The 21,898-nt window shown below is 48.0% G+C and overlaps 1 protein-coding gene across 1 annotated transcript in view; it reads right to left on the bottom strand.

The window, feature by feature from the left end:
* The window catches only part of SETBP1 (SET binding protein 1), a 269,159-nt gene that overhangs the window by 14,617 nt on the left and 232,644 nt on the right, over positions 1-21,898 (bottom strand). The gene's annotated exons all lie outside the window — the stretch shown is intronic.

Below are 21,898 nucleotides of genomic sequence, written 5' to 3'. Positions count from 1 at the left end.
TTCTGCCTAGACAACCCCTTGCTGGCATTGTCATACGCCTAAACTAAGCAGGGCTAGTACCGAAAAGAGGGTTAAGAAGAAGGAGAAGAGTTGGTTTTTATATCCCATATTTTGCTGCCCAATGGAGCCTTAAAGCAGTTTACAATCACCTTCCCTTCCTCCTATCCTCACAACTGATAGATAGGTGGACCTGAAAGAGGACAGACAGGAGTATCCTGAGAAAACAGGACTATCAGGCCTGTGATGAGCCCAAGGTCACCCAGCTGGCTGTATATGGAGGAGTGAGGAATGAAGCCTGGCTTGCCAGATTAGAAGCTGCTGCCCACACTGGGGTCAGTACTCGGGGTCGGTACTCAGAAGGGAGACCACCAAGGAAGACCCTGGAGGAGAAAGCAACAGGAAACGACCTCTGCTTCTCACTTGCCATGAAAGCCCCTTGCTGGTGTTGCCGTAGGTAAGTTTTGACTTGAGAGTTCTTGGATACATACCAGCCATTGCTACATGTACCAGCAGGGAACTCCACAACACAATGCTGCATGTGAAGTGTTGCCAAGTCATTAACAACTTACAGCAATCCTATCAATTAATGATCTCCAAAATGTCCAGTCATGAACAGCCTTGCTCGGGTCTCGCAAACTGAGGGCCGTGGCTTCCTTTAGAGCAGCCTTTCTCTACTGGGTTGTCGATGAGAAACCCTTGAACTATTCTTCCGGTTTCGAGAAACCCCAGAAGTGGTGCAATCGTGCAGAATATGGTAGGGAAGCATAGTTATGTGCATGCCCCCCTGGAGCCCCTCCCCTTCCCAGAGTTGGTTTTTATATACCGCTTGTCCACATCTCATCTTCTCCTTAGGGAGCCCATTCCACTACTGAACTAAACTGATAGAATCCTAGAGTGTGAAGGGGCCATGCAGTCTATCTAGTCCAGCCCTCTGCTCAAGGCAGGATCAGCCTCCAGCATCCAGGAGAAGGATATGTCCAGCCACGGCTTGAAGACTGCCAGTAAAGGGGATCTCCCCACCTCCTTAGGCAGCCCCTTCCATGGCTGAACTAGACTCCTAGAATCCTAGAGTGGGAAGGGGCCATACAGGCCATCTAGTCCCACCCTCTGCTCTATGCAGGATCAGCCTCAAGCATCCAGGAGAAGGATCTGTCCAGCTGCTGCTTGAAGACAGCCAGTAAAGGGGATCTCCCCTTGGGCTCGTCACAGGCCTGATAGTCCTGTTTTCTCAGGATACTCCTGTCTGTCCTCTTTCAGGTCCACCTACCTATCTGTTGTGAGGAAAAGAGGAAGGGAAGGTGATTGTAAACTGCTTTAAGGCTCCATTGGGCAGCTAAATATGGGATATAAAAACCAACTCTTCTCCTTCTTCTTAACCCTCTTTTCAGTACTAGCCCTGCTTAGTTTAGGCATATGACAATGCCAGCAAGGGGTTGTCTAGGCAGAAGAAGAAGAAGAAGAAGAAGAAGAAGAAGAAGAGTTGGTTCTTACATGCCTCTTTTCTCTGCCAGAAGGAGTCTCAAAGCGGCTTACAGTCGCCTTCCCATCCTCTCCCCACAACAGACACCCCGTGGGGTAGGTGAGGCTGAGAGAGCCCTGATATCACTGCTCGGTCAGAACAGTTTTATCAGTGCCGTGGCGAGCCCAAGGTCACCCAGCTGGCTGCATGTGGGGGAGTGCAGAATTGAACATGGCTCGCCAGATTAGAAGTCCGCACTCCTAACCACTACACCAAACTGGCTCTCAGAGAGTGGGGAGACCTGCAGCGTTTCTGTCCGGAAAGCAGAACACATCAGGAACCAAATGAGGTGGTATTCAGCGCAGTCAAAAAAAGTGGCACAGATCAGAGTGGTGCCAATATTTTATAGATGGAAACCATTTTTAGCATGCGTGCATATGCTCGTGTGTCTGCGTGTAAGAGAGAGAGAGAGAGAGAGAGAGAGAGAGAGCGCTTGTGTCTTTAGAAAACAATAAAGCTAACCACCTCCTGGATTCAACATCTGTTGATAATTAGCTGAAGAGCGGGTACAGAAAGCACTGCGGGAAAATAGCAGCTGTCACCTCTTGACCTCTACAGATAAAAAACTCCCCCCCCCCAAAGTTGCACAAAAACTCCCCCCCAAAGTTGCACAGAGAGCCCCCCAGCTCTCTGTCACCACAGCCCAGGCCTCTGTGAAGCTGCCCTTTGCTTGTGTCCAGGGTCCTTGTTCATTTTTTCCCCAAGGTAATCCCTCACAAGCCACTTATCCTCTCCAAGAATCTCTACCTGCACACTGTGTTTGCATTTAGGGACCCTTGATTTATGGATCCCGACTCCTTTGATGCAGAGGCCCACTTCCTGTTGCCGTGGTTACTTGGACCCTTGGTTCAAGGTTAAACGACTTCCAACCCCAAATGTGTGGCAGTGCTGAGCATGTAAGAACCCTTGTATTTTTATTTATTTTTTATTGACCACCCTATGGCTGCTTCAAAGGTCAAAGACCAGAGTGCGGCTTTACTGCCTGCGGGGGAGTCAATATTTTCAATATTTTTATTGGGTTTCCTCTGAAAAAGCGTGGGGACCTGAGCGTGCTCCGTTGCTACCTCCCTGGGCTCAGGAAGGTCACGCCGATCGTTGAAGGAAAGTCCTTCTCCTGGGGAGTCATTACAAATTTGACAAACGACTTCAAAGGCGGTATCGTCCACCCTTTGGCTCCTCATTAGCTTTCCATGGGGCTGTGGGTCTTGTTTTCCTGCAGCTCAGGTTTTGTTTTCAGTTTACCTCGGCTTGGTTTGGAAAAAATAATCCGTCCCTTGCAGAAGGCTCAGCTCTGGTCACAGGACAAGAATCGGTTGGAATAAATGGTGCGTGTGTGTTTGTAAAAGTTCAACTAATATGAAAAATGCAGAGGAGGCCCAACAAGGCATAGCTCAATCTCAGGATCGGTTCTAGGATGGGAGACCTCCAAGGAAGACTCTGCAGAGGAAGTCAATGGCCAACCCCCTCTGCTTCTCCCTTGCCTTGAAAGCCCCTGGCTGGCGTTGCCATAAGTGTAAGCTAAGCAGGCTCAGTCCTTGGATGGGAGACCACCAAGGAAGGCTCTGCAGAGGTAGGCAATGACAGACCACCTCTGCTTCTCACTTGTCTTGAAAGCCCCTGGCTGGGGTTGCCATAAGTCTAAGCTAAGCAGGGTCAGTACTTGGATAGGAGACCACCAAGACAAACTCTACAGAGGAAGGCAATGGCCAACCACATCTACTTCTCACTTGCCTTGAAGGCCCCTGGCTGAGGTCACCTATGTCACCTGCAACCTGACAGCATTTTACTCATCCAATATGAAAAATACCTTACTGCAGGAGAGTACATTTTCCGTGAGCCATCAAGAGTCCAGACGAAACAGAGGCGGTGATGGCCTGGGTGTTGCAGTATCCCGGGCTTTCAATTCTGGGGGACATCAGTGTTCACACTGATTAGCTGGCCTCTGGGTTAGGCTCGGACCTAGTGTCAACTATGGTGATGCTAGGGTTCTCCAGATTTGTTACTAGACCCACCTATCAGGCCGGCTACACATTCAGTCTGATCTTCGGCACCAGGCTAGAAGTGGATCTGAGGTCACGAATAAGATCTATGATGCCCCTCCGCAGGCTAAGCATTCACCTCTACCAATTCCTCCGAAGTGGTTGGCGGCTGGGTGGGGAAGGAGCTATGGGATTATGTCACTGAAAGTGGTGGTCTAGAAATATATAATAAATAAATAAATAATGAAGTTTTATCCTTAGGACTTCTGAAGGATCTTCAGATTTAGATTTTGTCTATAATTGAATTACGAGACTCAGCAGGTCATGTTGCCAAACTCCGTTTGAGGCACAGAATTCCTCAGGAATTACTACTGTTCTCCGGATGATAGAGATCCCCTTTCCTAGAGAAGATAGCAGCTTCAGAGATTGGTCTCTATGGTATCATATCCTGCTGAGCCCCCTCCACTCCCAAACCCCACCTTCCCAAGATGTTGCCCTCAAATCTTCAGGAATTTCTCAGTCTCGAGGTGACAACTGTAACAGAAGGTAGATTGGAGTCTACAACTGAACCATTTAATCAACAGGCAAGCACTTGTTCACTCATATTCTGAACTTCTTCTGGTGTTGCCTCTGGGCACAAGTCTTCAGAGGTCTACTTCCTCTGAACGTGGTGGAGGTTCCCTGTAGCTATCACGGCTGATAGCCACTGACAGACCTGTCTTCCATGAATCTGTCTAATAAGTTCTGACACACAATAAGAAGTTATGACCCATAATAAGAAGCATCGCCAAGCCTTATTAGCCAAGGAGAAAATGTTTCCTGGTTTCCAATCATTCAATGGAAAATAATATCGAATCATAGAATAATAGAGTTGGAAGGGATCTCCTGGGTCATCTACTCCAACCACCTGCACTAAGCAGGACATTCACATCCTTATCGCTCATCCACCATCACCTGCCACCCCCTTGAGCCTTCACAGAATCAGCCTCTCTGTCAGATGGCTCTCCAGCCTCTGTTTAAGAATCTCCAAAGATGGAGAACCCACCACCTCCTGAGGAAGCCTGTTCCACTGAGAAACAGCTCTAACTTTCAGGAACTTCTTCCAGATGTTTTGATGGAATTTCTTTTGAATTAATTTCATCCCATATTCATTAAGATAAGCTGGCAACAGGCTCCATCTTTAGGCAGCCCTGTACATAGTATTTCAAAAGGGATAAAACAGTGACACAGGAAGGAAACCCATAAAAAGAATTCACCAAACCATACCGAAGAGGATTGTCCATGGAAGGAGCCCTGAATTTTGCCTCCTCCCTTCAGTGGACATCTTTGATTTTTATTGTATCAATGTATATGCACCACTTGTGTTTCTGACGGAAAATTCCTTTGCATTCCTTCACTTTTTAATTTAGTCACCCAGTGCATTTGCAACATAATGCACTTCCGAACAGTAAACAGGTCAGAATATTTGCATTTTGATTAGTATCTTGAATACAGGATTGGAAGAAGAGGGAGATCTGGGAAATTTCCCCTTTCTCAAAAAAGAAAGAAAGAAAAAAAAAGGAAATAAAAATAAAATAAGGTTGAGGAGTGGACGGCTGAGAGCAACGCCTCCTTCCCAGAACTCAGAAGAGAGCATGTAATTACTCCTGATAAATGCAGCAAAAAGAAGTGATTAATTTTAAAGATGACATGCGCCATCCCTTTGCGTAACTAAACTTTTAATGAGCAGAGAGCCCCATCCTCTTGAATCTTGTGCCTCTGTGGGCAAGGAAGATCACTAGGGTGTTACACTGATATCGTATCACACACAGAGAGGTTTGTCTGCTTGGATGTTGACTTGCCTGTCCATGGCCCCAGTCTCTGGATTTAAGCATCCGCAGACGGGGTGAGATTGAGAGTTAGATATATTGCTGTGCAACTTAGCCGTTGCTCCTCTGCGAGTATCACTTCCCCTTGTGATTAAATCATTTATCTGTGCTCAGAAAATGGGATGGGGAGGAAGAGAAAGAGAGAGAGAGAGATGAGAGCAACACGGTGAGGGCAGGAGGCATCATTACCTAGATATCCTGATTTTTCTCTTTCCCCGTGCACTCAGAAGAGCTAATGCCGATCATAGCTTTGAGGAACCTCTTAGGAACTGGATGAAGGGAAGTGATAGTGATGAACTCCCCAGCTAATAAACACCAAGTGGTTATTCCTGCAGAATGATCAATTCCTAGATGTCCTGAGGGCTGTCTGATAGGAGTCGATTCACTCACCTCACTAATAAAGCCAAAGCTCGGGATCAGATTAGAATGGAGGCCAGTCTCTTAAAGGCACAGCAAAAAGGTCAGTGTGCCGGCATGCAAGCCGAGGAAGGGAAGGCACCCAGATCCCCGATCTCCTGCAAAATCTTCCGAACGGCCCTTTTCTTTGCTGCAATCCCAGCGGCCTTGTTGCTCCCTCCCTTTTCCCACTCTGGGTCCATACAGTAATACCGACAATTAATTTGTCATCTTGTTAGTGGAAACTTACTGCAACGATCTAAAAGAACTCACGCGCATGATGATAAACTTTGTGTCCCTCCAGGGCACTCCCCCTTCCCGAGGACTCATTTCACATCTCATCCATTATGCAAATGAGAGGCAGGAATAGTCATGTTGTTCTAATGCGTCTCTACACTGATGGATTATGCCGAGTCGGCCTGGCTGAAACTAATGAGGTTAAATACATCTTGTCATCCCGTCCTACTTCATTGGATCCTTCAGCTGGCTGCAAGGAAATCAGATCCGAGTTATTGCCCCGCACCCGCCTCGTTTAGGTCTTTCCAAGAGACAGCTGTGCCATAATAATTGCATTCCCTTCTCAAAATCACAGTGTCACTTAAAATCTGACAACAAATTGGCCGCCTCCAACTGCCTGGTGATCCCCGGCCCCAAGGAAGCCTGCTTGGCCTCAACCAGGGCCAGAGCTTTCTCCATCCTGGCCTCCACCTGGCGGTACGAGCTCCCAGAGGAGATCAGGGCCCTAACGGAACTCAAGTAAATCCGCAGGGCTTGCAAAAGGGAGCTCCTCCCCCAGGCATTTCATTGGTTCAACCTGAACCAATCACCTTCCATTGGTTCCCGAGCCTCGCTCCCATGAAATCCACCGCTGATTCGTCTAACCCATGGGGTCGTCAGTATGCTGTAATTGAATTGATGATCTCCCTGTTGTTCTACTTTTCTATTATACTGTTCTATTGTTGTCACTGTATTGTTACTGTTTATAACTATTGGGTTATCTGTATTGTTTCCCTGTTTTATGTAAACCGCCCTAAGCCTCAGAGGAGGGCAGTATATAAATATATAATAAATAAATAGATGGATGGATCCTCACTGACAGAGCTTCAAAACACATCTAAGAGTCATCCTGCAGGATCAGACCAATGGTCCATTTAGTCCAGCACCCTATTTGGTGCTCTGTGAGATGCCACAGAGAAGATCACAAGTCAGGCCTGGTGGCCACAGGCTTCACCTGTTGACTCCTCTTGAGCATCTGACTATCACAAGTAGTCTGCTTCTGAAACCAGAGATACCATCATGGCTAAAATGTAGACCCATTCACCATATGACTGTCGGACTCCATTTTTAAACACTTCTGATCCAATGACCTTCACGAAAGCTCCGTCACTACCCTGCAACATGAGTAGAAACGAAAGACAGGATGCTCACAAGCCACTAGTCCAATATAACCAAACAGACCCAAGAGTGGTACCATTACTGGCAGTCTACTGAGTTTCCCGTTGTTCTTCGCCAAGTCCAAACCTCTTACGTGTGGGCATCTCTGTCTACAGAGGTGGAGACATTAACGGGGTAGATTAAGATAGAGCATTCGTCTGTCTGGAGCAGCAAAAAAGAGCAAGATCGGCATGGTGGGACAAGAGGCAGAAATAACTGAGAAACCCCAGGAAAAAAACCAAATTTATATACGATCATGAACAATGGGATCTTCATGCCATTGGTCAGTTTCGGTTTAATTTCTATGAAAGAACACTTGCAGAATTTTATGGTTGGGGGTCACCAAGGAAGGAGCTGTATTAAAGGGTCGCGGCATGAGGAAGGTTGAAAACCCCTGCCTTAGACTGAGTTGATGGATTTAGGTGGGTTTAGGCAGGGTGGTCAGTTGAAATTCCAGTGTCCTCCAAGGCTTCAGACATAGGCCTGGGGGAACAATTCCATTTTACAGGCCCATGGAGCCGTGTTCTCACCAGGTAGATCCCATGCTTAAGATCCCATGGAGCCGTGTTCTCACCAGGTAGAGTGTTCTAACAGGCAAAAAAGTCCCTGGACCCAGTTGAAATCAATTATCCATCCATCCATCCATCCATCCATCCATCCATCCATCCATCCATCCATCCATCCATCCATCCATCCATCCATCCATCCATCCATCCATCCATCCATCGTATTTATATACTGCCCTCCCTGGAGGCTCAGGGCGGTTTACATGGAACATATGAACAATACATGAAACTATCTATAACATATGAATAACTGTACAATAATATTCATAATTGATAGTTGTAATAATATAAACAGTGTCAACAATGCAACAGTGCAAACAGGACCAGAGCACTCTGGTGGAGTTCTGGGAGGGAGGGGACAAGGGGCCCTTAAGTCGCTGTTGGTTGTGTCTGGTCTCAACCAAATGCCTGGAGGAAGAGCTCCTTTTTGCGGGCCCTGCGGAACTGTTTAAGCTCCATCAGGGCCCTGATCTCCTCCGGGAGTTCATTCCACCAGGTGGGGGCCAGAACAGAGAAGGCTCTGGCCCTGGTCGAGACCAGGCGGACTTCTTTAGGGCCAGGGACCATTAGCCGGTTGGTGGTGGCGGAGCGTAGAGCTCTTTTGGGGGCATAGGCAGGGAGGCGGTCCCTCAAGTACACTGGGCCCTGACCGCATATGGCCTTGATTTCTTTGGGGCCGGGGATCCTGAGCAGATTACGATTGCTTGATCTAAGTGTTCTTTTGGGACATAATGGGAACGTTGTGCTATTATCGAAGTCAATTCAAGGGTTCACGCTGATTTGTCACGGCAACCTATGCTTTTCTTATCTATGCAGAGAGAAGGGATAATATATACCGAGACTTAATTTTTCATTAATGCTCCGGAGTGACAAAGCTTGAGATTAGTTCTCCTCTATTAAGGGAATATATGATCTCCCAATGGGTTCGTGCTTATCGGAGACGGAAATGGTATAATCACTAGGAAAAAAAGTCCGTAGATTGGATTAAGTAAATAAATACAGGTGAATATTCTGCCATCCCTGTACTCTCTAGAGTTCTGGGCCCTAAAAATCAATCCCAAATCACGGGAGGAGCAGTAAAAGGAGACTATGCGTGTGAAAATAAATGCCATCTCCAGATACGGAATGCTCAGCCAATCACTTCTCTTAGCACTGATGTCGTATACTTTCTAGAGCAGGGGTAGTCAAACTGCGGCCCTCCAGATCTCAATGGACTACAATTCCCATGAGCCCCTGCTAGCAAATGCTCATGGGAATTGTAGTCCATAGACATCTGGAGGGCCACAGTTTGAATACCCCTGTTCTAGAGGTTTACGTCTTCCTGGCTATCGCCCGGCCCCCGCAAAACGCCATGCTTGACCTAGCTTTGGTTCTTTTGAGGGATAAGAGTCAGATTTAGGATTGCTAACTCCAGGGGGTGGAGCCTGGGGACTGGAGCCTGAGGAGGACATGGACCTTCTGTAGTATAAGGCCATAAAATACATCTTTCAAAACAGCCATTTTCTTGATAATAATTGTTGGCCTCTAGAGGTCACAATTCCGGGAGATCTCTGGGGCTCAGGTGGATTCCCCCTTCCCCAAATTATCCCTCCCTAAGAATCTCACCATCGGTTAGCACTGAACGGGTCTTGGAAGCTATGCAGGGTCAAGGCTTGGTTAGCACTAAGATGCTTCTGTCCATCTCTTGCTCTGAAAACCCTATGGCAGGGGTAGTCAAACTGCGGCCCTCCAGGTGTCCATGGACTACAATTCCCATGAGCCCCTGCCAGCATTTGCAAACGCTGGCAGGGGCTCATGGGAATTGTAGTCCATGGACACCTGGAGGGCCGCAGTTTGACTACCCCTGCCCTATGGGGTTGCCACAAGTTGGTTGTGACTTGATGGTACTTTCCAACGCCATGCTTAGCATTACTGATCACTGGACTAAATTTCACATAGAGGGAGCCAGCTTGGTCTAGTGGTTAAGAGTGGCAGCCTCTAATCTGGGGGTCCAGGTTTGAGTCCCTGCCCCTCCACTTGCAGCCAGCTGGGTGACTCTGGGTCAGTCCTAGTTCTCTCAGAACTCTCTCAGCCTCGCCTACCTCGGAGGGTGTCTGTCATGGAGAGAGGAAGGGTAGGCAATTGTAAGCTATGAGGAGGAGGAGGAGGAGAGTTCGTTCTTATATGCAACACATGAGGCCTGTTGGGTGACCTTAGGCCAGCCCAGTTCTCTCAGAGCTCTCTTAAGCTCCCCTACCTCACAGAGCGTCTGTTGAGGGGAGAGGGAAGGAAGGCAATGGTCAGCCACACAGAGAATCCTTCAGGTAGTTAATAGCGGGGCACAAGAAAACAGCTCTTCTCCTTCATGACTGTCCCTCCCCGTTTTACCAAGACAAAACCAGATCAGTGGTTGAAAAGATCCAGTTCATACAGTCCTTCTTCCTTCCTCCCAGCCTCATCAACCACCAGCAAGAGAGTCATGACCTACTTTTGGACTCTTACTTACAGTTTGCGAATTGCTAAATTGAAGTGCAGGAATGCAATCAAATGTTTCTCGTGCAGGAACTTGGAATTTATTAACATGGACACGGGCCCCGTATTTTAACGAGAAAAGCAAGCATCCGGATTACGATTCTGAACGCTGCTTCGCCGCTGGTTGACTCCAAATAGGATCCAGCAAGCCGGGAAACTCCTGAAAGTTTAAGAAGCTTCCCCTGTTTTTTCAACAAAGGAGACTCCTGGTTGTTAGCAGCAACCATCAATTCTCCGGCAGCGTTTTACTGACAATAAAATTAATAAATAATAGTAGGCATAAAACCTCCCCGCGAGACAACTCGAAAACCTTCAAATCCAAATCGGGCCGCTTTGGATTTTTTACGGCGTCCATCGGAAACGGCACGGTTTGCGGGCTGCGAAATGCAAATGAGCCGACGACACAAAAGCCAACCGGTCACCACATTGGCACAATGCGGTCTCGGAGATTTTCAAAGCATTAAAAAGAAAAAAGCGTCGTTCGACGTTATGGGTCCCCGAATAAACATAACCTTCCCCCTCCCCGGTGCCTTCTCCCTGCCCTGCTCCACCCCCTCCTCCCCTTCCACTGCCTGCAACCGTGGCATGTCGCATTAACTTTTATGCCTTCTTCGAGATGCGCAATACGGCTCTGTTATCGTTGCTCGGGGAACCCTGGTGTTTGCATAAATTTTAATTTCCTGCCTTTTGTTTGCTTTCTTCATCATCATCCTAACGGGGGGAAATATATATCCCTCGGCTTGCAAAATATATCTGTGCTGCATTGTAACTGTGGGCCCAGCGGGCGACGTTTGCCCTATGCTGCCTCAGCAGAGCCCGCAGCGGAGAACAATGCGTGAGCATGGATGGGCACTCATTTCTCACGCCGGATGAACCAGGCGCGCCAGATGTCAGGGCTGTTTCTCCTCCACCACCTGGATGGTTTGAGTGCCACCCCCTCCCACAACCATCTTCTCTGAGGTCCACAAACAGAACATTATGTCATGTGGCGTGTATCTATGAGACTGCCACACATAAGACATGCCAGAGACAACCCCAGCCTTAGTTAGATATAAAGAAGACGAAGAGTTGGTTCTTATATGCCGCTTTTCTCTATCCAAAGGAGTCTCAAAGTGGCCTGCATTCACCTTCCCTTTCCTCTCCCCACCACAGACACCCTGTGAGGGAGGGGAGGCTGAGAGAGCCCTGAGATTACTGAAGGAGAAGAAGAGTTGGTTCTTATATGCCGCTTTTCTCTACCCAAAGGAGTCTAAAAGTGGCTTCATTCACCTTCCCTTTCCTCTCCCCACAACAGACACCCTGTGAGGTGGGTGAGGTTAAGAGAGCTCTGAGATTACTGAAGAAGAAGAGTTGGTTCTTATATGCCGCTTTTCTCTACTCAAAGGAGTCTCAAAGTGGCTTCCAATCGCCTTCCCTTTCCTCTCCCCACAACAGACACCTTGTGAGGGAGGGGAGGCTGAGAGAGCCCCGATATTACTGAAGAAGAAGAGTTATCATGTGGCTGTGTTTGGATGCTGTGACACAATTTACTAAGGTAACAGGATTAACTTTTGCTTATATATTCCCACTGTCATGATGGTCAGTTCATAGTCTGATGAAGAGTTCTTGCACTCGAAAGCTCACGCCTTGAATAAATCTTTGTTGGTCTTAAAGGTGCTACTAAGCATGGTGGGATACGCTATCTCAAGCTAATGAACTCCAGGTTTGTTTTGTGGATAAAAATGGGGGGAGGCATACAGATGGACCGATGGTCTGAACAAGTAAGGTATTTCTTATGTATTTATGACAGTCTCGGTCTCTGTGTCCTGTTGTTTGATTTCCAGAGGAAATGCTTGATCACTGGATAGACGAGATGCTGGGCTAGATGGACATCCAGCAGGTCTCTTCTTATGGACATAGGAAGGCCTCTCTGCCCTATTATTGACCGTCCAGAGTGCCTGCTTGGCCACTGTGTGAGACAGGATGCTAGATGGACCACTGGTCTGATCCAGCAGAACTCCTCTTATGTTCTTAGGAAGGCCTCAGCCTCTCTGCCCTGTTACTGGATATCCAGATTAACTGATTGGCCACTGTGTGGGTCAGGAATCTGGACTAGATAGGCCACTGGTCTGATCCAGCAGGACTCCTCTTCTGTTCATATGAAGGCCTCAACCTCTAAACCCAATTGTTGGGCTTCCAGAGGAAGTGGTTGGCCACTGTGTAAGACAGGATGCTGGACTAGATGGACCACTGATTTGATCCATCAGGACTCCCCTTATGGTCTTATGAAGACCTCGGCCTCTATGTTGGTATTAGCCATCCAGATTGCTCATTGGCCACTGTGTGAGTCAGGATGCTGGACTAGATGGACTTCTGGTGTGATCCAGTAGGTCTCCTGTTCTTATGAAAGCCTCGGCCTCTATGTCCTATTGTTGATCTTCCAGAGAAACCAGCTAGCCACAGTGTGGCCGGATTAGGTGGACCTTTGCCTTCATCTACCAGGACTCATGTCCGAACATGGCTTTGGGGCATATTGATTGAATATAGTACTGTGCCAAGCTCTTCTTCCCTCAAGAGAGAACAGACCCCCCCTGCAAATAAAAGACAAATGTTTTCCTAAGGCTGCTTAATATGCATCTTCTAATCAGAACTATTAAATTTCTCTAATACGCAGAAGAAGAAAAAAAAAACCAACAACCCATAGAGTGCTTAATATCACATGGCTGCCATCTGCACAGTTGTGCGTGGGTGAGCTTGGGAAGCCAATGGTTTCGCTACAAATGAATGCAATGATCATTCACTTTTAATTAAAATTCATTGGCCGATAGGGCCAAGGCCGGCCGATATCTGCGTTTGAATGAAACAAAGGAAGAGGAGATGGGCGGCGGTGGGGGTGGGGGAGGTCACAAAATGGAACCCCAGCAAGTCCGGCCTTCAGGGACACCGAGGAAACACTCCGTGGTTTGCATAACAAAAGGCATTTGCTAATTTTAAACAGGGAGAATCTTGAAGAAGAAATCTCAGTTACATGTGACTCTGGAGATTCCCCAGGGGATTGGGAGGGTGGGCGGCGAGGCGTTGGTGTCTGCGAACGCATAATGTAGCCGTGCCCAGAGATTTACAGGGAGACCGAAAAGCAAGGGCCACTTCAAATAGCGCAGGGCAGATTCATTAAAATTGCTGGCTGCATTCCAGCCGGTTAAAACCGAGGCGGCGTATTTATTGCCTTTTGCTCAAATAAATCCGGAAAAGCGCGAATCGTATTCCGAAGCCAGCACGAGAGGGATGGGAGGATGGGTTGAATTTTTTTCTTTTTAAATTCAAAAGCGAGGACGGCTTTTTAAAATCGGGAAATGACCAGGCAGCCGAGCAAAGTCCCCGTTTAATGAGAATATATATATATATTCTTGGCAGGTCTGCGCTGCTTCTTTTATTTTGGAAGCGGTCAGCAAATGGAAGCGATGTTCCCAACCCTGGTGCAATTCGGAAAGCTGCCCGTATCCAATCTGGTTCCCCCCTGGCGCGCCCCCCACTCATTGTTAATATTCCTTAGTTTGGCTGGTTTTGCTTTGCAGCTCCCCCCGTCCCTCCTCGGATGCTGTCTGCGGCGTTGGCAACTCTTCCCAATCGGAGCGGCATTCAGCTGGGATTCAATTATAGCCTGCCTAGCGAAAGCAGATTGCTTTCTCAAAGATAGTGTGGGTCGGGAGGGGGGCTGGGGTGGGGGAGAGCAATGGCTTATTATTTCCCTCCTCTTCTCCTGAAGGCAGTTTTATGATGACGACCAGCCAATCGCTTTTAAAGTCCTTGCATTCTACCCGCAGCCTTGACCGAGATGAGTCCGGATCACTCCATCTTGCTGGTTCCCGGGTAGGGGGACGCCGGGGAAGCCAGGGGTTGCTATGAAGAGGCAGGCAATGCCTCTGGATATCACGTAAGATGAAATCCCAGGAGATCTCCAGTCACCACCTGGGGGGTGGCAACCCTAGTGCTAGACCCCAGTCTAATACTGAGCTACATCAAATGAGGTCTAAGAGAACTAGCAGCTTTTGGGTATCTGCCTCTTTTAGTTTTTTTGGGAACTGGTTGCTCCTAAATGTTTTTTTCTTCTTCTCTCTCTCTCCAAGGGTTTTAAAAAAACCAGAATCCATAGAATCCCTGGTACAGATGTGCTCCAGAAACTGTTCTGGAAGTTATTGTAGAACATCTTACAAGCTTTAACAAAGTATGAAACCCTCCAGTCGCTCCGGAGGAACTGGTGGCTCCTGTGTGAGACAGGATGCTGGACTAGATAGCCACTGGTCTGACCAGCAGGGTTCACTGGTCTGACCAGCTTAGGGCTGATCCTGCGTTGAGCAGGGGGTTGGACTAGATGGCCTGTATGGCCCCTTCCAACTCTATAATTCTATGATTCTATGATTCTGATGTTCTTATGAAGGCCTCGGCCTCTGTACCCTGTTGTTGGCCATCCAAAGGAATTGGTTGGCCACTGTGACGGACAGAATGCTGGAGTAGATGGACCACTGGTCTGATCCAGCAAGGCTCTTACGTTCTTATGGAGATCTTGGCCTCTGTGCCCAGTTTTTGGCCCAGAGGAACTGGTTGGCCACTGTGCATGATGGGATGCTGGTCTGATCCAGCAGGGCTCTTCTGATGTTCTTACAAGGGAAAGGCCTTGGTCTTGTTGTCGGCCATTCAGAGGAACTGGCTAGCTCGTGTGAGACAGGATGCTGGCCTAAATGGACTCCTAGTCTGATCCAGCCTTGGTCTCTATACCTTGTTTTTGACCATCCAGATGAACCGGCAGGTTTGTTTGTGAGGAAGCATGCTTGACTAGATGGACTACTGGTCTGAGCCCTCATGCAGCAGGGCTCTTCTAATGTTTTAAGACCTCAAGGAAACAAGAAGTCCCTCGGGGAGTGAGACGGCCAAAGCCCAGAAGTTGTGAGTCACAGAAATCAATGAGCATATGGAAAATAGTTGGGTTGTGCAAAATGGCAGCATCGTTGGGGTTCTTGTATGCCGCTTTTCTCTACCAGAAGGAGTCTCAAAGCGGCTTACGATCACCTTCCCTTTCCTCTCCCCACAACAGACACCCTGTGAGGTGGGTGAGGCTGAGAGAGCCCTGATATTACTGAAGAAGAAGAGTTGGTTCTTATATGCTGCTTTTCTCTACCAGAAGGAGTCTCAAAGCGGCTTACGATCACCTTCCCTTTCCTCTCCCCACAACAGACACCCTGTGAGGTGGGTGAGGCTGAGAGAGCCCTGATATTACTGAAGAAGAAGAGTTGGTTCTTATATGCTGCTTTTCTCTACCAGAAGGAGTCTCAAAGCGGCTTACGATCACCTTCCCTTTCCTCTCCCCACAACAGACACCCTGTGAGGTGGGTGAGGCTGAGAGAGCCCTGATATTACTGAAGAAGAAGAGTTGGTTCTTATATGCTGCTTTTCTCTACCTGAAGGAGTCTCAAAGCAGCTTACAATCGCCTTCCCTTTCCTCTCCCCACAACAGACACCCTGTGAGGTGGGTGAGGCTGAGAGAGCCCTGATATTACTGAAGAAGAAGAGTTGGTTCTTATATGCTGCTTTTCTCTACCAGAAGGAGTCTCAAAGCGGCTTACGATCACCTTCCCTTTCCTCTCCCCACAACAGACACCCTGTGAGGTGGGTGAGGCTGAGAGAGCCCTGATATTACTGAAGAAGAAGAGTTGGTTCTTATATGCTGCTTTTCTCTACCAGAAGGAGTCTCAAAGCGGCTTACGATCACCTTCCCTTTCCTCTCCCCACAACAGACACCCTGTGAGGTGGGTGAGGCTGAGAGAGCCCTGATATTACTGAAGAAGAAGAGTTGGTTCTTATATGCTGCTTTTCTCTACCTGAAGGAGTCTCAAAGCAGCTTACAATCGCCTTCCCTTTCCTCTCCCCACAACAGACACCCTGTGAGGTGGGTGAGGCTGAGAGAGCCCTGATATTACTGAAGAAGAAGAGTTGGTTCTTATATGCTGCTTTTCTCTACCCGAAGGAGTCTCAATCACCTTCCCCTCCTCTCCCTGCCACAGACACCCTGTGAGGTAGGTGAGCCTGAGAGAGCTCTGACAGGATTGGTCTGTGAGAACAGGAGGAGCTCAGCACCTCTGCAGCTCATTCCACAGCTGAACTAGACTTCTAGAATCCTAGAGTGGGAAGGGGCCACAAAGGCCATCTAGTCCCACCCCCTGCTCAGTGAAGGTTCAGCCTAAAGCATCCAGGACAAGTCCAGCTGCGATTTGAAGACCACCAGTGAAGGGGAGCTCACCACCTCCTTAGGCAGCCTGCTGAACTTGGACTGTGATAATTTTTTCCCCCTGATATCTAGCCAGTACCATTCTACATGTAATTTACTGCAGGCCCTATCCTCTGCTGCTAACAGGAACTGCTCTCTGCCCTCCTCCAAGTTACAACCTTTCAAATAAAAGACAGGAATCCTGTCCCCTCTCAGCCTTCTCTTCTCCAGGCTGAACATTCCCAAGTGTCTCAGCCTTTCTTCACAGGGCTTGGGTCACCAGATCATCCTCATCGTTCTCCTCTGCACCCTCTCAGTGTTGTACACCTTCTTTTTGCAGTGAGGCCTCTAGAACTGACCAGGTTGTATTGTAGGGTAGAGGTAGTCAACCTGTGGTCCTCCAGATGTTCATGGACTACAATTCCCATTATGGGAATTGTAGTCCATGGACATCTGGAGGACCACAGGTTGACTACCCCTGTTGTAGAACAGTTCTAGCAACCACTAGAAACTGAATGTGAATCTTTCAATGGAGTTTCTGTCAATTACTAGATTCTAGAACTGGCCAGGAGCTCTATGGTCAGTGCCTCCTGGAATTTCGATGAGGCTTTATTTTACTCCTGACATGCTCCCTCACATATACAACTCTCCACTCCCACCTCCCTCACTTATCTTGGCTTGCTCATTCTACCTCTTCACATCCTACTTTCCTGGGGTTGTCAACTTGTGGTTGGGGAATACTGGGAGATTTTGGGGGTGGAGAAAATTGGAGTTTGGGAAGGAGAGCGAATTCATCGGATTCTACCTCCCAAAGCAGCCATTTTTTCCCAGGGGGGTGGATCTCTGCCACCTAGAGATCAGCTGTAATCCCAAAATATCCAAGCCATGACCTGAAGATTTACATAGAATCATAGAATCATAGAGTTGGAAGGGGACATTCAGGCCATCTAGTCCAACCCCCTGCTCAACGCAGGATCAGCCCTAAGCATCCTAAAGCATCCAAGAGAAGTGTGTCTCCAACCTTTGCTTGAAGACTGCCAGTGAGGGGGAGCTCACCACCTCCTTAGGCAGCCTCTTCCACTGCTGAACTACTCTGACTGTGAACATTTTTTCCTGATATCTAGCCTATATCGTTGTACTTGAAGTTTAAACCCATTACTGCATGTCCTCTCCTCTGCAGCCAACGGAAACAGCATCCTGCCCTCCTCCAAGTGACAACCTTTCAAATACTTAAAGAGGGCTATCATGTCCCCTCTCAACCTCCTTTGCTCCAGGCTGAACATTCCCAAGTCCCTCAACCTATCTTCATAGGGCTTGGTCTTATGAAGGACAATTCTAAACTTCCCCCATTTTGAATGTCCATTTGTAAACTCTTTGGGATAGGGGCCTGTCCTTTCACAGCTAATCGATAAAACACCTTGGCGATAGGCCGGCTTAAAACAAATGCCGCACTATCTGCGAACAGGATACCTCCCACCCCAGCCGTCCAAATCTACGGACTTGTTACGCTTCAGACAGGCCTAGGATTACACTAAACAGTTTCCGCCGATTTCACTCCTAAATATCCGCCGATTTAGCTTACATTTATTAAGGTTAAGTAGGATTTTCGCGGGATCAGTAAAAGAAACAACAGAATACAATCCCCTCCTACCCCACCCCTGCGACAGGAGCTAAATTTACTGGCTGCCTCTTTTCCCTTCCCGTCCTTTTCCCCCACCGATGTACCGGTAGATTTCCTGCCATCTGTGAATTAAAAATGGCGTCTTAATGGACCTCTGTTCAAAGAGGGGGAGAGGGAAAAAAAGACATATGATTTATAACTGCGGTGCCAACTGACCCCTGGCTGCCGCAGAGCTAAGTGGCCTCCACTTTTAAAACAATCACCTATTGATTTCCAGCTCTCCCATTTTAAACGAGCCCCCGATGAACAAGCTCTTTGAGAGGTCCTCTCCTTGACAAGGCCTGCCTTCGGAGGCATAATTGGCATTCAATTGAAGTATAATCAAAATAAGGCCGACTCCAAGCCCAAATGGTCGGTTGTCAAGACTTTCAATAATTGTTGTTTTTCCCCCTCCTCGCACCCGTCTCTTTTCTGGACCGCATTCAACTGCACAGACCGACTTTTGTCCGTTTCCCGAATGCCAGTGACACAGGAAGCAAACGGCGAGGCAGAGAAAGGATTCCTCTGGATGGGCAGGTCACAGGATCAAAGCAACAAACATCTCCTATTTCCAGCCCGTGGCGGTGGACATTGTTCAGATATACTGCTTCCATACATGGAGGATCCAGTTAGCTGTTGTGGCTATTAATCACTGATAGACCCCCCTCCGTCATAAATTAATTTGGCGGTCAAATTCTTTTTCACAAGCGTCCGCATCTGTTGTCTGTGAAGCTGTACATTAATATACATATTGCCTATGTTTCCCAGGTTTATGAAGGAGTGGGAGGATTTCCCCTTATTCTCCTGCTGCTGCTGCAGTGTGCTGGAGGAAAAACTTGGAAGTTTGGATCGTCTGCTCTAGGAATCACTGGAAACTCTATTGTTTTATCATAGATGCCATGATTCCTAGAGGTGTAACATCATGCTGGGGTTTTCCCTGGAAGTGATGTCATTCTCTAACACAATGGTTCTCAACCTTCCTAATGCCATAACACTTTAATACAGTTCCTCATGTTGTGGTGACCCGCGCAACCATAAAATTATGCAAGTGTTCTTTCATAGAGATTAAACCAAAACTGACCAACGGCATGAAGATCCATTGTTCATGATTGTATATAAATTGTTTTTTTAATGGGTTTCTTAGTTCACTTCTGCCTCTTGTCCCACCATGCCGATCTCACTCTTTTCCGCTGCTCCAGACAGACGAACGCTCTATCTCGATCTACCCCGCAAGGCTGTTGTGTGGATGCCATCCCCCCCCCCCTGGACAAGGTGCTTGCCCTGCTGCGATCCCTGTGAAAGGGTCATTTGACTCCCAAAGGGGTCCCGACCCCCAGGTTGAGACCCACTGCTCTAACACAATGCCAGCCCCATGTTCCCATCCCCCCTGGACTCCTGTAAGCAACTCTAGCATTGTCTGAAGCGGGGGTCATCAACCCCCAGTCTGCGGCCCGGTACCGGGCTCTGAAGGCCACGGTACCGGGCCGCCGGTAGCCGCACCTGCCTCCCCTGGAACGTTCTTCAGGCTTTGAGAAACCCCAGAAGTGGCACGATCTTGCAGAATATGGTTGGGAAACACAGCTGTGGACACGCCCACCCAGGACTCCTCCCCTTCCCACCCTCTCCAGGCCCATCATTGGCCACTTTGGGAGAGGTGGGCGAGTCATCAAGGCCATAGATGGTCACATCACCCGATTAAATGTTTAACACACATTATATATATATATATATATATATATATAAAATTAATTAACTCCAACTCATTCAAGAAACCCTTCCTTGGACATTTCATGAAACCCTGGCTGAGAAAGCCTGGCCTACATTCACAACTAGATGTATGAATTAGACATCTGAAAGCTGGTTATCCTGAATTAGGTCAAGGCTTCATCAAGGTCAGTACTGTCTACTGCAGGGGTAGTCAACCTGTGGTCCTCCAGATGTCCATGGACTACAATTCCCATGAGTCCCTGCCAGCAAACGCAATACCCCCGGTCTACTTGGGACTGATAGCCGTTCTCCAGAGTCTCAGGCCGAGGTCTTTCCCATCACTACCCTCTGGTCCTTTTAGCTGGAGATTCTGGGTTCTGAATCTGGGGCATTCTGCATACCAAGCGCTGAGCTATAAACCTTTCTAAGACTGCATATTCCACCAGCTGTGAATCACTGCAACATTACCATATCCAACAATGCGTGGATACACCCATAATAATAATATTTTATTGATAACCTGTCCTTTAATGCAGGCTCAGGGCGGGTATCAGAATCACAGAGCTGGAAGAGACCACAAAGGGCCAGCCAGTCCAGTCCACCCCATTCTCAGGGACTCAAAAATCACACACTCCTGACAGTTGCTCACCCAATCTCCTCCTAAAAACGTGGACCTAAGGAGACTCCACCACCTTCCAAGGCAGCGTATTCCATCTACCAATGCTCCTCACCCTCTGGAAAGCCTTCCGGATATTTATGTGGAGCCTCCTTTCCTGTAATTTGAACTCACTGCTCCTTGTCCTTGTGTCCAAAGCTGCAGTAAACAAGTTGGCCCCCTCTTCAACAGGTCTACTCTCACCATAATTAACAACAATATATACTATATAAACAATAAAACACTACAATTTAGCTGTATAATCATCGTAAGTTAAAATCCTGGTTGATTAAGATTTCAGTTAAAACCAATCAGTTTTAAAAGCTGCTTCCTCCCCTCTCTAGGGCAGTGGTCCTCAACCTTCCTAATGCCACGACCCTCTTTGGCCTCAGAGACCCCTGGGAAAAGGGTTGATCAACCCCCCCTCCAGGGGTCGCGACTAGGGAAAGGGTGGTATATACATGAAGTTGACCATCAGAGTTTGATGGAAGTTTGACTGATGTTATAAGGAAGGAGACCAAAGATTCAGTATTGTTTCCAGCCTCAACCGTTGGCCTGGTGGTACAGTTTGGTTTTGCAGGCCATGCACGGCCCTGAGATCTCAAGGTAGAACATTCTACCAGGCTGGGCTCAGGACTCAAAAGTTGTGGTCCATTTAAACTGTTTGTGGCTGTAATCTTGTGGCTGCGTTTGTGAGCAACAACCATGCCACTCCGAGCCAGTTTGGTGTAGTGGTTAGGAGCGCGGGCTTCTAATCTGGCATGCCGGGTTCAATTCTGCACTCCCCCACATGCAGCCAGCTGGGTGACCTTGGGCTCGCCACGGCACTGATAAAACTGTTCTGAATGAGCAGTGATATCAGGGCTCTCTCAGCCTCACCCACCTCACAGGGTGTCTGTTGTGGGGAGAAGAAAGGGAAGGCGCTTTGAGCCTCCTTCGGGTAGAGAAAAGCGGCATATAAGAACCGACTCTTCTTCTTCTTCAGTAATATCAGGGCTTTCTCAACCTCTCCCACCTCACAGGGTGTCTGTTGTGGGGAGAGGAAAGGGAAGGCGAATGGAAGCTGCTTTGAGACTCCTTTGGGTAGAGAAAAGCGGCATATAAGAACCAACTTTTCTTCTTTCTCAGTAATCTCAGGGCTCTCTCAGCCTCACCCACCTCACAGGGTGTCTGTTGTGGGGAGAGGAAAGGGAAGGCGAATGGAAGCTGCTTTGAGCCTCCTTCGGGTAGGGAAAAGCGGCATATAAGAACCAACTCTTCTTCTTCTTCTTCTTCTTCTTCTTCTTCTTCTTCTTCTTCTTCTTCTTCTTCTTCTTCTTCTTCTTCTTCTTCTTCTTCTTCAGTAATATTAGGGCTCTCTCA

Source organism: Paroedura picta, chromosome 7, assembly GCF_049243985.1.
Source record: "Paroedura picta isolate Pp20150507F chromosome 7, Ppicta_v3.0, whole genome shotgun sequence".
Taxonomy (NCBI): Eukaryota; Metazoa; Chordata; class Lepidosauria; order Squamata; family Gekkonidae; genus Paroedura; species Paroedura picta.
The sequence above is the reverse complement of the archived record's forward strand: the minus strand, read 5'-3'. Positions and strand labels throughout refer to the sequence as shown.